This window comes from Phocoena sinus, chromosome 1 (genome assembly GCF_008692025.1).
Source record: "Phocoena sinus isolate mPhoSin1 chromosome 1, mPhoSin1.pri, whole genome shotgun sequence".
NCBI classification, from domain to species: Eukaryota; Metazoa; Chordata; class Mammalia; order Artiodactyla; family Phocoenidae; genus Phocoena; species Phocoena sinus.
The window spans coordinates 50,747,220-50,759,430 of record NC_045763.1 but is presented as its reverse complement, the minus strand read 5'-3'; the positions used below and the strand labels follow the sequence as shown (position 1 = coordinate 50,759,430).

Here is a 12,211-nt window from a genome sequence, read left to right as displayed (position 1 = left end):
CTTTTATTCCTCTTTGCCAACCTGGAGCAGGAGGAAGTACATTCTGCAAGGGTACGCAATCCGTCTTCCCAGTGAAGGGCAAGAGGTTACTCTTCAAGACACATAAAAAGATTTCAAAGCTGAACAGCTGTGAACTGGGGAGAAAAACCACACTAAGAAATTACCCGATGAAATGCAATGTGTCCTGCCATGAAAAAGTCTCCCCAGGCTGACTGGCTCCAAAGGCAACAGGAATGATAGTCCCTGTCCACAAAGAACTTCCAATCTAAGCCAGAGAGAATGGTACGGAATCAAGCTATTCTTATAACTTTTTTAAACATTTGTTCCTTCCAATTTCTTCCATGCTGCCAATGTGGTCAGATTTTTTTTTCCTGCCACTGGGCTTTTCCTTCCTCTGCCACCTCTGTCCAGAACACTCCTTCCTCACCCACCACCCTGCTGCTCTGCCCACTTTGGTTAACCCAATCCATCCTTCCCTGGGGAGGTCTTTCAGGATCTCCTCCTCAGGTGAGGTCTGGCTGTCATATAACCCATATCACCCTGCAAGTAGTTGTATAATGTCCTTCTCTTCTGCTAGACTGTAAGCTCAATGAGGTCAAGGACCTTGTCAGTTTTATGCACCATAATATCCCACAACTGTCTTTTCTCCTCCCCGGCACAGAACTGGACCCTTAGCTGTGAGGTAGAAATCACATGACTCCAGTCCCCCTGACACACTTAACTGGACTAGGGGTGGACATGTGACCTAACTGGGCCAATCAGATTCCTTCTCCCAGGAATTTAGATTCAGGATCCAAATGGAGTCATTTAACTTCTGCCTTTGAATGGAATTGGAGGTGAGATAAACTTGGAAACTGTGAAGTGGCCATTTTTTTGCCAAGGACCTGGAGAAGTAGGACTTCAAAAAGAGAAGAGCAGTAGAGACAGAAGCAGCAGCAAGGAAGGTTTCCTACCACCCAGGCAACTCTCCATGTCCTGGTTTCAATTATTCCCTCCCCAAGAGGCTACAACAAAAAGGAATGTATCCTAAGTACATGGGTATCTTTGGGAACCTAAAGGCAACAAGACAGAAGATCCAAAAGAGACATATTCTAGTATCTGCTAGCAGGTGACACATAGCAGACGTTTGATAAATATGCATTGAACAACTAGACAAACTGCTCAGTTTCACCTTCCAATCTCTCTCAGGTGAGAGGCGCTTCAGAGTTTACAAAGGGTTTCCACATGTGTTACCTCCTTAGAACAACACAAAAGTCCTGAGTGCTGTTCTATCTATTTTATAGACATACAACTATTCTTTATCTATATTTGGCCTCAAATTCTATGAGTTCTTCCTATTTTCTCTTCCGCTATCACCACTCTCTGAACACAGACATCCACGCACAGCAGAGAAACTGAGTATTAACCCAGGAACAGGGTCCCATTAAAACAATAATAACATCAAAAGGGCTCAGATGTAAAAGGCAGTGTTAAGCCCATTTTCTGTTGTTGTTGTTGGTTGTTTATTTTAAATTCCTAAGCATTTGGGTGAGCACTTACATCTAGAAAGGGCTAAACTTTCCTTTGAACACCCATACGTCTTAATGTTAAACAAAGCAACACTTAAAGTTGACTAAATATGCCAAAAGTAGCTCTGAACTAGCAGTATCTTTATATGCTAATAGATCAGTCAGAACATGGTAGCCTTTGAAACTATGAGTCAAGCTACTAGTATGTCTTCTGGGTAGTCCCCCAAATCTCTTTCCATGTGCTCTGTGGTTTCGGTGATCAGTTCTCAGGGAGAAAAGGCATCCTCCTTCTAAAGACTTCAGAAATCCAAGGCCAATCAGAAATAAACCACGAAACCACTGCAGCAACGATCAGTGCTACCAGCCAAAGCCAAGCAGTCTTCCTCAACTCAGAAAATAACTGCTTCTGTTAGATCTTGTATACAGTCATTACAGACCTTGCAAAATGAGAGCTTTCAGCCTGTAGCCACGCAGACAGCCTCTGTGGACAACGGAACCCAGGCAGAATGTCTCAGAGACAGCATCAGGCCTCTGGCCAGAAAGAGACACATCGGGGGCAGGAGGGACAAAGCAGCCTGGCGGCGCCATCTTTTCTCGAGACGACGCCGGCTTCACTGAGCAAAGCCAGAGACCCTGGCTCAAACTCTCCATAGAAGGAGTGACCAGAAATGGCATCATATAAGGAGTGCGAGGCACCCTTAAAAACGCACATGATCCTGGGGGAGAACACAGCAGTAGTATTCCCTGCCTTCTCCACAAAAGCAAAGTCTGCAGCTTAGCCAGCAAAGGAGAGGGGGAAAGCGTTTGCCTGGATGAGAGGAATGTCTCCAGAAGCCTGATCCCTTACTTGGAGATGCTGACACTACCTATGAGGTTCCCATGGTGTTCTTAGGTTGGGCTACATGATTCACAAATGCTTAGTCATCAAATGCCAGATTGGCCAAGGGCCTATTAGCCCCCGGGGATGGATTCTTAATCCAGTTCTATGAGAAAATCTCTCCAACCCTGCCTCTCCCCAACCAGCGGAGTCCCAGCCAAGGGCCTCAATCTTACTGAATTAATTCTATCCTTGGAACCACTGGGCCTGCATCAGGCACAGCGACTGTCCTCTTAGATTCTTCCACAGCTTACAACAGTGCCCCCACGTTCCTCATCTCATTGGATTCTCAGGACGGTTCAGAGGTGGTAGGTGATACACAACAGTCTGCACGTGAAGGATGCAGAAACTGAGGTTCAGATGACAAGGCCTTAACCCAAAGCCACACGGGGCTTCCCACTCTAAAGTGAGCGTTCCTTCCTTCCCAGGCCACAGTCACCACCCTGAGGCTCCCAGATCTAGCAGAGCTGTGGGTTTTTGCCTTTTGGAAGCATCATGATGGAAGCTATTACCATTCTTTACAGAAGAAAAGCCCTCCAAAACACATTTTTTCTAATGTTTTTTGTTTGTTTGTTTGTTTTTGTGGTACGTGGGCCTCTCACTGTCACGGCCTCTCCCATTGCGGAGCACAGGCTCCGGACGCGCAGGCTCAGCGGCCATGGCTCACGGGCCCAGCCGCTCCGCGGCATGTGGGATCTTCCCGGACCGGGGCACGAACCCGTGTCCCCTGCATCGGCAGGCGGACTCTCAACCACTGCGCCACCAGGGCAGCCCTCTAATGTTTTATTAAACTTCAGAGATTTCACTTTCAATCCTGGGCAACTCATTTAACTTCTACATCCCTCATAACAACTTCCATGCACAAATGGTACACGGGCTAGAGCAAACACAGAGCAGGTCCCCGACACAAGCCAACTTTAGGCGCATCTCATAATGTGGGTGCTGAATCCAGTTCAAACTAGGAGCTCTCTGTGCTGAAGGAGTTAAGCCTCTCCTCCAGTTACCAAGCAACTAACAAAAAGTAGTCTTTTCAAGGAAAAAAAAAAAGTAATCAGCAGTGATTGGGGTGTATGACTTGGCAATAAAGGCTTCTGCGTTCCAATAACAATCCTTTGAGCTAAGCAATCCCTCAGGCTTGAAAGCCACCAAAGAGAACAAATCTCTTTTTTAATCATCTATTACTTCATAAAACCACACTCAAAGCACACACAGCTGCGGGTCTTGGCAGAGGGCGGAGGTGGAGTAGTGTATCTGAGGTTCAAGGCCAGGCAGCAGCCACCCCACCAGCCTGGGGCAGAGAGTTGGAGCTTTCTCCTTTTCCTTCTCACTGCCATGTCCAGGGAGGCAGTGAGGTCTCTGCTGGCTTCTAGATGCCAAGGGAACTTGAGGGTAAAATGAAGCAGACACTGCAATGTATGTTGGGAGACGTGAGGGTCTAGGAGCAGCATGGGAAAGTAGGGATGACCAATTAAAAAAGGATCAACTAAGTATTTTGTTACGACTTGCAGTGGGATTCTATCTGGGCTCCCTGCTGTGTGCAGTGAATGAAAGGGAAGAACAGAGCTCCCTAATTCCCTCCCAGTAAATGGTCCTGCCAGAACATCCCAAATACTCACGATGTTGTTTTCCAGCACAACGGCCCTTAAAAAAGCAAAACCTTATCCTCACTCTATATTCACGACTAAGAATTAGGGCACAGGCTGATGGCCCAGAAAGGAGAGATGTTTCAGGAAGAAACTTAATCCTCAACTTCATTCTTTAAAAAAAAAAAAAAAAAAAATGATGCTGAAAACATGGACTGGGTCATAATCCGCAAACAGAAACGTCCCAGAATGAATGAAATAACTGTTTCATACTCCCATCCACAGAGAAAAAGACCAAACATTGCAGATATTTTAAGTCAGACAGATATGCTGAGAGGTTTGTGCTACCAGTGACATCTTTCTAAAAACTTAAAACTTACCATGACGTTTCTTTGTTTAAAATGGTTCGACAGTTCCTTGCGGCCTAGAATCACATTTTATCTCCTTGGCATGGCTCTCAGGACACATAACTTAGCTCCAATTTGGCCATTATTTGTTATGACTCCTTCTTGGCTCACTGCCCATCATCCCTGTCTTCCTCACTCCCCACCCTGATCTCACCTCATTTCTTTCTCTTCCCAAACGCACTGCACTCTTTCATATCCCCCTGACTCTGCTGAGGCTGATGCTGCTACTTGGATTGGCTTTCCCATCTTCTCTCATGATCAAACGTCTACCTTCGATTTTCAAATGCAGCTCAAATATCACCTTTTCAGTGAATCCCTCCATCCCTTGCTGTGTCCTTATTATATATTCACGTGCCTAAGTCCATCTCAAAATTTCAAACCCCTGGAGGGCAAAAAGCCGCTAACTTTTTTAAATGCAAAAAGTTTCAGGAGGTATAAAGAAACTTAAAGTCAAACTCTTTTAAAGTAAAATTACAGGGCTTCCCTGGTGGCGCAGTGGTTGAGAGTCCACTTGCCAATGCAGGGGACACGGGTTCGTGTCCCGGTCCGGGAAGATCCCACATGCCGCGGAGAGGCTGGGCCGGTGAGCCATGGCCACTGAGCCTGCGCGTCTGGAGCCTGTGCTCCGCAACGGGAGAGGCCACGGCAGTGAGAGGCCCACGTACCGCAAAAAAATAAATAAATAAAAATAAAGTAAAATTACAATGAAGCTGGAGAAAGATGTGTGCAAAGGAAATGGTAATTAATAAGATGATGTATGATGATAATGTAATGAGCCTGATACCAAGGTTTGGTAAGTCAGCCTCATAACTTTCTCATAATATTTTTTGTGTGGCCCTATATCTGCCTCTAATGAGTAATCACAAACAGGGTTCAGAGAAGGGAAAGGGCTTTGGGGTCTGGGTGGCCAAAGAAGACTTCATGGAGGACAGATTTGAGCTGAAGCCTAAAGGTCAAGTAGAATAAATATTTATGCTACTGCTGAGAATGACACCCAAAAAACAAAACTCTAAAATGACAAGGTAGATCACCCCCTTTAGAGAAGGTTTTGTTTAACTGTACTGTACCTTCACAGAATTTATTTATAAAATGAAAGAATTCTATTGTATAAGTTAAATTATTTAATTTTCAAGAACTGGATACATATATGCATCTTCCCCCCACACCTCCCCTAGAGCTCTACTGTTCTACAGAAAGGTAAATTTATAATCCACACTAGAGCAGATTTTCCAACCATAAAAATGTTATCATTTGCATGAAAACGGATCGTATTCTGCAAAGCTGACTTTGCCCAGGAATGTGATACACCACATGCATTAGGAAAACAAGGCTTTGGTATGTGGGCCCTAAGAACTTTGGAGTCAGGCAGACCTGAGTTTGATTACTGTCCTCACCACTTCCCAGCTGTGTAGCTTTAGGCAAATTAATTTCTCTAAGCCCCAGTTTCCTCAAATGCCACATTACTAGCATCTACCTCAAAGGACGTTGGGAGGGTTAAATGAATAATGTGGAGTGCCTGATAAGTCAACGGATTTCACTCTAATTACTACTGCAGAGCTTCACGTGTTTCAAAGTGCTTTAACATGCATGATCTCATCTGACCTGTATAATTCAGAATAGGGGAAAGGTAAGAAATTATAACCTCACCTTTCAGGTTAAGAAAGTAAAACCCAGAAAGGGGTCACAACTGTCCCAAGGTTACACAACACGTAAGTGGAAAGACAGACTAAAATGTAGATCTCTAATGCCCAGCCCAGTGCTAGTTCAGGGGTCTGCCTCCCTAAAGCACAATAAAATGCAGAAGGAGGAAAGAAGGATGCCATGGTAACCTAGATAGCACAGTTCCTAGTGGGTGGTACTGTCTGTGGAAGGGAGGGTTCTAAGAGAAGAGAGGGCTTTGGACTGGGTGAGGTCTTGGAACAGACATGAAATAAAGTGGGAGACTTGGACAAACAGAGAAGTGAGGAGGTCTTCCTTACCACCTCACTCTCTTGGATCCCTTCATGCCCTTCTCATCATTGCTATTCTATCTCCTTCCTGAGCTCCTTTTCCTCAGTTTCCCTTTAAATACAGAGAGATGTTCTTGATTCATCCAAATGCTCTTCTCACTTTTCACATGCTTCCTGGACAATTTTAATTATTCCCAAGGTTCCAACCAACTACTAGTTGAGTAACATGCACGATCTCAAACTCTAAACTCTCCTGAGACACGTCTCCTGGATGCGCCACCGCACCTCTAACTCGACACGTTCATAACAGAATCTGTTATTTTCCCCAAATGTTTTCCTCCTCCTTGGTTTTCTATGTCAGGGGATCCAGTTACCCTAGGAGTCATCTTCTCCTTCTCTCTCATTGCTTACATCCAATCATCCTTCTAATTTAAACTCCCAATTAATCCATGAAGAGGTTCCCACCTCTTCACGCCCCCTGTATTAGTCAGAGTTCCCCAAAGAAATAGAACCAATAGGAGACTACATATATATCTTATGTAATATATATATATACACCTTATATATAAAATACATATCTTATAATATGTATATCTTATATATCCTATATATATATCTCCTTCGTATATACGACATCTATGTACATTTGTATATTTCTTCATATATGTATATTTATTATCAGGATTGGCTCACACGATTATAGAAGCTGAGAAGTCCCAAGATCTGCAGTTGGCAAGCTGGAGACTCAGGGGTTCCAATCTGAGTCCAAAGGCCTGAGAACCAGGAGAACTGATGGTGTAATTTCTAGTCCAAAGGCCAACAGGCTCAAGACCCAAGAAGAGCCAAGGTTTCAGTCAAAGACAGGAAAAGACCAATTTCCAGCTCAAGGCAGTCAGGTAGGAGGAGTTCCCTCTGTTTCAGCCTTTTTATTCTATTCAGGTCTTCAATTGATTAGATGGGGCTCACTCACATTAGGGAGGAGAATCTGCTTTACTCAGCTGACCAATTCAAATATTAATCTCATCCAGATACACCCTCATAGACACACTTAGTATAATGTTTGAACAAGTGTCACCCTGTGGCCCAGTCAAGTTGACACATAAAATTACCCATCACACCACATCTTCACTATCCTATTTTCAGTCCATCACATTCTATCACCTGGATTATTGCTATCCTGTCTATGGTATACCACAAAAGTGGCCAGAATTCTCCCCAACCCTGTATTCATGCCCTTTGCAGTATGACTCTGTAGCTCCTCGCATTAAGAGGTGAATCTAGAGAAATGCAAATCAAAACTACAATGAGGTGACACCTCACACCAGTCAGAATGGCCATCATCAAAAACTCTACAAATAACAAAGGCTAGAGAGGGTGTGGAGAAAAGGGAACCCTCCTACACTGTTGGTGAGAATGTAAGTTGGTGCACCCACTATAGAAAACAGTATGGAGGTTCCTCAGAAAACTAAAAATAGAATTACCATATGATCCAGCAATCCCACTCCTGGGCATATATCCAGAAAAAACTATAATTCAAAAAGATACATGCACCCCTGTGTTCATAACAGCTCTATTCACAACAGCCAAGACATGGCAAGCAACCTAAATATTCATCGACAGATGAATGGATAAAGAAGATGTGGTACACATATACAATGGAATACTACTCAGCCTTAAAAAAAAGAATAAATAATGCCATTTGCAGCAACATGGATGCAACTAGAGATTATCATACTAAGTGAAGTAAGTCAGAAAGAGAAAGACAAATAACATATAATATCACTTATGTGGAAACTAAAATACAACACAAATGAACTTATCTATAAAACAGAAACAGACTCACAGACATAGAGAACAGACTTGTGGTTGCCAAAGGGGGAGTGGGCTGAAGGAGGGCTGGAGTGGGAGTTTGGGGTTAGTGGATGCAAACTATTATATACAGAATGGACAAACAACAAGGTCCTACTGTATAGCACAAGAACTATATTCAATATCCTATGATAAACCATAATGGAGAAGAATATGAAAAAAGAATGATATATATATATATATATATATATATATATATATATATGTATAACCGAATCACTTTGCTGTACAGCAGAATTTAACACAACACTGTAAATCAACTATACTTCAATTAAACAAAAAAGAGGTGAATCTGTTTCTCCACCACTTGAATTGGGGCTGGGCTTAGGACCTGGCTTGACCAATGCAATGAAGCAGAAACACCACTGTGCTACTTCTGAACTGAGCTCTTGAAGACCCTGCTCTTGTCTTCTTGGAATGTAGAGCTGCCACATGAGGCAGCTCAGGCTGACCTGCTGGAGGATGAGAGGACACGTGGAGCAAAAACCAACCGTCCCGGCCAAGGCTCCACACATTCAAGAGAGCCGAATAGAGCTAAGATCAGGAAACCCAGCAGCCCTCCGGGGACTCCTGAACGCATTCAGCGGAGACAAGAAAATCCATTTAGATTAGCTCATCCCTAATCAGTAACCTGCGTAATTACAAGGTAAATAAATGGTTGCTTTTTAACTCCATCAAGTGTTGAGGTGGCCTGTCACTACCCTAACTGATACAGCCTCTTTCAAATTTTAACCCCCTCAATTCCCACCCTCTACACAGCCAGTTAGAATGTAATGGCCTATGTAAAATGAATATTTGACTATATAAATCATTCATTCATGCCTTCATTATTTATTTGGTATTCTCTACATGTCAGGTACTGTGCTCAGCGCAAGGGAAATGAGAGCAAACAACAGACACAGCCCCACCCACAGGGAGCTTTCAATCTAGTACCCTTTGCACCCTTCAAAGTTTTCTACTACCTTTGGAGTTAAAGATTAAATTTATTAACGTGGCATGTAAAAACCATGCCTTACTTGCCAGCTTCGTCTCTGATAGATCTGAGATACTGCACTAAAATCACATACATTGTCCTTTTTCTCACCATTACATCTTTATTCATAGTGTTCCTTATCTGGATATCCTCCCTCCCTCACCTGGCCAACATGTGCTCATCATTTAGGACTCAAGTCTTACGCACTCCATGACATCTTCTCTGATTCCCCTAAGCTGGGTAGGGTGTTCTGTGCTATGCCCCCATAATACTCAGTGAATATCCCCATCATAGCCCTTCCCATCATCTGTTCACATGTTTATCTCTCTCCCTAAACTGAAATCTCTAAGAGTCAGGGACTGTGTTTTTGTTCAGTCTCGCTGTTCCTAGGACCTCGCACTGTATCTGATCTATAGACAAGGAATAACATTAGGTGAATGAATGAACAAATAAATGAATGAGCAGAGATGTGCAAGCTAAACAGGAGTTTATGTAAATGGAAATAAGAAATGAATGGATAAGTGAATGAGGTTGTGAATAAGGACTGTCCCAGTTTCTCTTTTCTCATTCAAGTTAATGGCTTTTCACCATCTGTCTTAGGGGCAGAGACATATCCTAGCCAAGCCAGACTGCCAGGAAGATAAATTTCTCTTCTTAGGGTGAGCAGGTCCTTTGGAGAAGTTTCATTTTAATTGGAAAATGGATTCATTCACTTGCTGGCTGGAACTCCTGTGTCAGTGCAGCACCAGGCTGAATGGCTGCCAAGCATACTGGAGAGGGGGCTGAGGTGGGAAAAGTGCTCCATCAAATGTTGAGTGCTCTGGGACATCTGAGGACAACCTGGTGTCCAGTCCAGGCTGGCTCCCAGTGGTGACCCTCTTCTTTCTTTCCCCAATTTCCTTCAACCCAAACTTTGCTCACCCCCAACACATAAAGGATGGGTGTACTTTACGGTTCCATTTGGCACTTCTCAGGGGCTCATCTGGATATGTATATATGTGTATATATACCTCCTTCTTTATTTATACCACTGTCATTTCCTGCAGGGCACAGACAAGGTCCACGACTGAGAAATCCCTTCACTACTCAACTAGTAGAAGAGCAGAACTTCATAAACCCTTCCATATGATGGATGTGTAACAGTCCAATGTCACAGAAAACATCCCTTTCTAAGGAACACTTCTGCATCTTTTGTGAAGGGTCCTTGTATAGGGCACTGAACACTGTAAGGTTTTTGTGATCTGGCTCCAGGCTTCCATTTAGCCTCACCTCTCAACACCTCTGCGTTTCAGCACCCATCCTCTCCCCTGTCCGATTCCTCAAACTGACTGATGCAATGGTAGTTCTAGTAACACAACGTGCTACTCTACATGGAGGTGCCTTTGCACACTCCACTGCCTCTTCTCCAGAGCCAGACCGCAAGGGTGCATATCCTGGCTCTAATACGTCACAGCTGTGTGACCTTCAGAAAGCAACTGAACTACTCTTCACTTCTACTTCTCTGTCCTATGAGAATTACAGAGGACAACAGTACTACCTTCACCACAGAGCTGTTGAGAGAACAACGAGCAAGTGCATGTGAAGTGTGCAGAACACCAGCTGGCTCAGAGAGAGCACGTCTTAAATGATTGTTCTTATTAGTTAGAATGTAGTCCCGCCACGTTTCCAACTTCAGGAAGGAGCTGGGGCTTTGGAGACTGACACACTTCAGTTCAAACCTTGGTTCTCCTAAGGGAACCCTCCTATACTGTTGGTGGGAATGTAAACTGGTACAGCCACTATGGAAAACAGTATGGAGGTTCCTTAAAAAAACTAAAAATAAAGTTACCATGTGATCCAACAATCCCACTCCTGGTCATACATCCGAATGAAACTATAATTCACGTCATACATTTTATCCATTTAAAATGTACAATTAAATGGTTTTTAGTATATTCTCCAAGTTGTGCAACCATCACCATGATTTTAGTACATACTCATCACCTTAAAAGAAATATGTTACTCATTTCCCCTGACCCCCACAGTCCTTAATCTACTAATCTTTCTATCTCTATGGATTTGCCTATTCTGGACATTTCATGTAAATGGAAAAAGTGGTATTTTCGCGACCAGCTTCTTTCACTTAGCATAATGTTTCCAAGGTGTGTTTGTGATGGTTTTACTGCTTTTATCATGAGCATTATACCTGCTTGGAGAGAAAAGACAAACAAACAAAAAACAAAAAGATACCTGCACCCCTATGTTCCCAGCAGCACTATTCACAATAGCCAAGACATGGAAACAACCTAAATGTCCATCAACAGATGAATGGATAAAGATGTGGTACATATATACAATGGAATACTCCTCAGCCATCAAAAAGAATGAAATTATGCCATTTGCAGCAACATGGATGCAACTAGAGATTATCATACTAAGTGAAGTAAGTCAAAGAACGACAAATACCATATGATACCACTTATATGTGGATCTAAAATATGACACAAATGAACTTATCTACAAAACAAACAGACTCACAGACACAGAAAACAGACTTGTGGTTGCCAAAGGAGAGGGGGTGGAAGAGGGATAGACTGGGAGTTTGGGATTAGCAGAGGCAAACTATTGTATAGAGAATGGATAAACAAGATCCTACTGTATAGCACCAGGAACTATATTCAATATCCTGTGATAAACCATAATGGAAAATAATATGAAAAAGAATGTATATATGTGTATGTGTATATATATATATATGTGTGTGTGTGTGTATATATATGTATGTATAACTGAATCACTATGCAGTACAGCAGAAATTAACCCAAAATTGTAAAGCAAATAAGTTTTAAAAAATAATAAAATTAAAAAAAAATAACACCTTGGTTCTCCTACTTGGTAATTACATTACTCCTGGCCAGTAGTCACCTAATATCTCTGGGTTTCCCTTTGTTCACTGACAGCAGTGTTTAACTCATTATATTGATAGTAGGATTCAATTCAGTGAGGTTATGCATGTTACAATGCTCATCCTGGCACATCCCCAGTAAATGTTAGTTTCCCCCACAA

At 42.9% G+C, this 12,211-nt stretch overlaps 1 protein-coding gene across 13 annotated transcripts in view; it reads right to left on the bottom strand.

Annotated features, from left to right (window-relative positions):
- Positions 1-12,211, bottom strand: part of FGGY (FGGY carbohydrate kinase domain containing) — a 425,082-nt gene that overhangs the window by 359,020 nt on the left and 53,851 nt on the right. The gene's annotated exons all lie outside the window — the stretch shown is intronic.